General features: G+C 45.6%; 1 non-coding gene across 1 annotated transcript; it reads right to left on the bottom strand.

The window, feature by feature from the left end:
• Window positions 1-1,373: 1,373 nt before the first annotated feature.
• TRNAK-CUU lies at window positions 1,374-1,446 on the bottom strand. The gene has a single exon. It is a non-coding gene; the product is annotated as a tRNA-Lys (tRNA).
• Between the last annotated feature and the right edge of the window lie 4,411 nt (window positions 1,447-5,857).

The following is a 5,857-nucleotide window of genomic DNA, read 5'->3' as shown; positions in this document are numbered from 1 at the left end:
CCTGGCAAACCAGCACAAAGCAGGATTGAACCCTGTGCACCTCTTCCATAGTAAATAGAGATAACCCCAACCCCATTGTAATGGATACTGGATTTTGAGATGTGTAGGGATGGAAGCTACATGTAAGAAGCCCCACCTCGTTTTGTAAACTACTTATCTACTAGTATAATTTTGTAGATGTGCAGTTTCAATATGATCTATCACTGGCAGGAAACTGACTCAGTCAATGACTTCTTTTCAAGAATGAGTGTTAAGGAAAAAAAATCCCATAACTGAAATGAATACCTATGCGCTTCCAACATTTATTTACTAATTTGCACTTTGTGAACTGATACACAAGTGGAAACTTGCTAGTTGTTGTTGGGGTTTTTTCAAAGCTTGCACTGCTTCAGATTTTGCAATGCAAAAAAAAAAGTGCACGCTAGGAAACAGGTGTGTAAAAAAAGGTATATATTTGTGAAAATAATGCACCATATTAGGCGACATTGTTTCCCAAAAACGTGTATATTAGACAAAAGTCCATGGGGGGGGGAGAGCATATTTTAGGAGACTTAACTTTTTAAAAAATGCAAACAGATGAATTCTATTTCGACATGCAATGGTGCGGTGTCGCTCAAGGATTCTTGATTTCGAAACAGTCTTTCCTGGCAGCAGGCAGGCTTGGAACAGCTAAGTTCCGATCTCTGATTTCAGAGTCACTCTCTTGGAGCTTGGTTGCCAAGGACGCCATCATTGTGGCAGGTTGGTATTCTTGTGTTCTTTAGGGGATTTCTTTCCCCTCTCTCTCTCTCTCTCTCTCTCTCTGTGTGTGTGTGTGTGTGTGTGTGTGTGTGTATCAAGCCCTCTCTATCTGGCTCTCGGAACTATCCTGAGACCACGCTCCATCTCTCCAGGCCACACACCCCTTACCCAGCTGCTTCACTCTCATTTCCAGCATCCCTCCCTTGTTGGTTAATGCTCTTACTATCCAACAGGATCTCTCACTAGCCGGGGTGGAGGATAGAGCTTGTGAGCATGTGCAGAAACTGTGCAAGGATAACATTCACACGTGTTGCTCCTCCTACTTTCACTTGTGACCCAACTCACACCTGGCACGTGACCCTTAGAGAGTTGCCCTTAGATGCAGCCTTCCGGATGAAAAAGCTTTCTCACCCTGGCATAAAAGGAGTCCTCTCTGTACTTTGTAAGCCACAGAAGCCTATTTTGGCATTAAGTGGTATTCACATTAATAAATAAACTGTGAATCTTAACAAAACGGGGTATGTTTGTGTGTCTGACTCTTCTTGAACCTTACAGGCTGTATCATAGAACCATAGAGATGGAAGGGGCCACAAGGGTCATCTTGTCCAACCCCCTGCAATTCAGGAATCTTTCGCCCAATGTGGGGCTTGAACCCACGACCTTGGGATTAAGAGACTCATGCTCTACCAACTGAGCTACCAAGGCAGATGAGAACATACAGGTGAAACTCGAAAAATTAGAATATCGTGGAAAGGTTCATTTCTTTCAGTAATTCAACTTAAAAGGTGAAACTAATATATGAGATAGACTCATGGCATGCAAAGCAAGCTATGTCAAGCCTTTATTTGTTATAATTGTGATGATTATGGCGTACAGCTGGTGAGAACCCCAAATTAACAATTTCAACTTTGGGGTTTTTGTCAGCTGCACGCCATAATCATCACAATTATAACAAGCAAAGGCTAGACATATCTCACTTTGCATGTCATGAGTCTATCTCATATATTAAACTCCAGTAGCTAATGAAAACAATTGCTTACATAGATGGACTTTTTCACAATATTCTAATTTTTCGAGTTTCACCTGTAATACGAGCCTACTGGATCAGGCCATTCTACTCTTGCATCCTGTTCTCAAAGTGGCCAACCAGATGTATATAGGAAACTTGCAAGAACATGAGCCCTCTCCCCTCCTGTGGCTTCCAGCAACTGGTATTCTGAAGCACTGCTGCCCCCAGATGTGGAGGCTGAGCACAGCCACCATTCATAGCCTTGTCCTCCATGAAGTTGTCTAATCTGCTTCCAAAGCCATCCAGGTTGTTGACCGTCACTGCGTCCCGGGGCAGCGAGTTCCATAGTTCACTAAGAAGTCTTTTCTATTACCTCTCCTGAATCTTCCAGCTTTTGACTTCGTTGGATGTCCACAACTTCTAGTGCTGGGCAGGGGTGTTTGCAAGAGGGCTGTCAAGTAGCCCCACACTATGCTTTGGCTGAACACACCTGTTCCCACCAGGGGAACGTATGTGTGTACAGTCAAGCTGAGCAGGGTTGAACCAGCAGGGACCTGCTTTGCCAGTGTGTTACCTTGCAGGGAAGGAGCTGGGGAAGTTGCCCCCATCAGGATTGAACCAGGTCACCACCCCACCTGGTTCAATCCTGATCTCTGCAATGTGGTTAGGAGGGGGAAGAGTCACAGAGCCTCCTTCTCCCATTGCTCCCTCCCTATTGCATGTTTAATTGGGGCTTTTAAAACCCTACGTAAACTAGCTCTGCCCCTGAATCCATTCAGGGACGGATCTGGGTTGGGCCCAATCCAAAATCCAAGATCAGGCCCTGGACCAGGTTGTGAGGCATGAATTTTGGCAGTAAGAGCTGTTTGACAGGGGAATGGACTACCTCGGAAGGAGGTGGACTCTCCTCATTGTAGGTTTTTAAAGAGAGGTTGGATGGCCACCTGTCGGGGACTCTTTAGCTGCGATTCAGGGGGTTGGACTAGATGATCCTTGGGGGTCCTTTCCAACTCTATAATTCTATAATTCCGTGAATACCACTTCTACAGCCTGATCACACCACAAGCTGTAGCCACATTCATGTATTTATTTTATTTAACAAAATCTGCATTCTGCTGGTTTGTAAAAAAACCTTTAAGCAGTTAACAAAGCTATGAAATACAAAACATGGAAAGGTTCAATTTTAAAGTACAAGATAGCATGCACCATTTCATTGCCAGCATATGACACCTTGTGGTTGTTTCAAAACCTCGCTGACAGGAATTGGTCTTATCTGCCAAGGAAGGATTTGCTTAGTCTATTGTTCTACCAAATTTGGCAGGGGTAGCGACGAGCAGAAGAGTTAAAAGGTGCTGACACAGACTGAGATGTGTGTAGAAAAAAATGATTAAATCAGCTTTTGGCAGGACTGCTATTTCTATACATGACCAAAGCCCATGTGTTTTGGGGTATTTCCCACCAATTTCTCTCCTCAGCAGTTGCTGAGTGTGCAGGATTCAGATTGTACAACTCCCAAGATAAGCTCATGAGTTCAAGCTATCCTTTGCTCCATTGCATGGTTTCTGTAATGGTGGCCCTTTGACGCATCATATTCTAGTTTTATTATTATTATTGTTATTCATTTCATTTCTGTCCCACTTAATTTTAAGGGGGGGGCAATCTCAAGTCCATTTGCAACACATGCAAACATCAAAAGACACAATCAGGAACAAAACATGACTGAAGAAAGGCAAATATAAAGCATGCATTTGATGCACTGTAAGGAACAGGAAACTAAAATGTTAAAGATTTCAAACTAAAACATTGCAAAGGAGGTCAACTACGGAATGCACATGCAATGCAGGCCTAGCGACCACAGAAACTCTTCCCAATAGGTGTTGTTCCAATGAGGCAGTGCCTTCTCACTGCTCTCTAAGGCTCCTCCCCCAGTTCCTTCCCCAGCAGTCTAAGGCTAGTTTGCCTTGTCTCTCATTGCTCCACCCTCTTCATCTCTCCACATGTTCTGGGAGACCAGACAGGAAGGGAGTTGGATGCATCAGGAAAGGGAGACTCCCTGGCTTCTTCAGCAGCCTGCCTCCACTCTGCCTCTGGACCCCGCTCTGCTTCTGCCTCTGATGCTGGACTGCTCTCTGCCCCAGCCTCTTCCCCCTCACTAAATCCTGTTATGCCTTCAGCTTCTGAAGCCTCTTCCTCCCAGTTTGCTGCCTCTTCTTCCTCTGACCACTCATCATCGTCCCACCACCAATCTCCTGGTTCGGAGCCTTCTTTCTCTGAGGGTTCCCTTCGGGGTTCCCCAGCTGGTGCCTCCCACCAGTCCTCTGCATCCAGCCCGTCCATGACAACTGCATGCAAAAAATGTGAGTGTTGGGAGAGATTTGCACAAAAATGCTGACGGATTTGCAGGTGCCTGAATTTTGCGATGCAAAATTAACGTGCACATAAGTGCATATATTGCAGGGGAAGTGTTCACAAAGATGCATATGCTGGCGGAAATGATATGCAATGCAAAAACTGCATGGCGTTAGGGGCTATCACTTGCAAAAATGTGTATACTTGCAGAATTGCTGGTGAGAATGCTGATGAAAAACAACATAGCAATAAATCATGACCCGATGCAGAAATATGTCAAACTGAAAGGGATAGAGGATAGAGGAAGCAAGTTAAAAAGAAAATACTTCTTCATGTAGCACATGGTTAAACTATGGAACTCACTCGAGCAGGAGGTAGTGATGGCCACAAACTTGGGTGGTACAGTGGTACCCCGCTAGACGAATGCCTCGCTAGACGAAAGGCATTCGCTAGCGGAAGGCTGTCTCGCAAGACGAATTTTTCAATGGGCTTGCCTCGCAAGACGAAAAAAAATCCAATTTTTTTTTCTTTTTTTCGTCAAACCGCTATTCTCCCGTTGGTGCTTCGCAAGACGAAAAATTCGCTATACGACAGCACTCGCAGAACGAATTATTTTCGTCTTGCGAGGTACCACTGTATAGCAATAAATCTTGAACTGATGCAGAAATATGTCAAACTGAAAGGGACAGATTTCCCCAAACCTTCTGAGGATGGAGGAAGCAAGTTAAAAAGAAAATACTTCTTCATGTAGCACATAGTTAAACTATGGAACTCACTCGCGCAGGAGGTAGTGATGGCCTTGGGTGGTTTTAAAAGAGGATTAGACAAATTCATGGAGGATAAGGCTATGCATGGCTACTAGCTTATGTCTCCACCGTCAGAGACAGCATTGCTTCTGAAACCACAGGAGGTGAGATGGCTCTTGTGCTCAGGTCCTGCTTGCGGGTTCCCCGCAGGCATCTTGTTGGCCACTGTGTGAACAGGATGCTGGACTAGATGGGCCACTGGCCTGATCCAGAAGACTCCTCCGATGTTCCTCTTGACTCACTAGTAACTTCACCCTATTTTGTGATACGTGCTCCATCTGCTGGCCAAGCTGACAAAGACACAACAGTGAGTTTCAGGTCGCAAGAGTGGGTATTGTAGACGATCTAATCTAGAATGTAACTTTGCCCAGTAGGCTAGTTCCTACATTCACTTACATGCGCTTTTCTATCCACCAGGTAAAAAGGAGGCAACGTCACAGCTCAAGGGCACATTCCAGTCGGGTGAAATCACTCCAGGAGGGTGCAAATTTGTGCTGATGAGGCAGTCCTGGGTGCAGCCCAGGTTGCGCTGCTAAGAGGGCAATTGGTGTGTGGCTGTTGTTTTTTGACATTTTGTTTTTTTAAAAAAATGGGTCCCCACTGGAGCTGAACCTCCTGGGTGAGTTTTCAGGTTCTCTCATAGTTCTTAAAGTGGCGCAAAAAGTATTTTAGGGAAGGGTACATTCAGGGAGCGAGGCAGGTGAAAGGTGACTGGGGAGTCAAGTCCACTGTAGTGGCTAACGTGCGCTAGACAGGAGTCAGCAAGGCCTTTTCAGTAGGGGGCCAGTCCACTGTCCCTCAGACCTTGTGCGGAGCTGGAATAAATTTTTTTTTGGGGGGGGGGAATGATGCAAGAGCACCATGAGTCCTGGCGGCTGCTTACCTGTGTCTTGTGAGTGGCAGGGGCTGGTGGTGGCAGAGGGATGATGAGCAGGGCTCTGGGGAGGGGCTG

This window comes from Lacerta agilis, chromosome 8, assembly GCF_009819535.1.
Source record: "Lacerta agilis isolate rLacAgi1 chromosome 8, rLacAgi1.pri, whole genome shotgun sequence".
NCBI lineage: Eukaryota > Metazoa > Chordata > Lepidosauria > Squamata > Lacertidae > Lacerta > Lacerta agilis.
The sequence above is the reverse complement of the archived record's forward strand: the minus strand, read 5'-3'. Positions and strand labels throughout refer to the sequence as shown.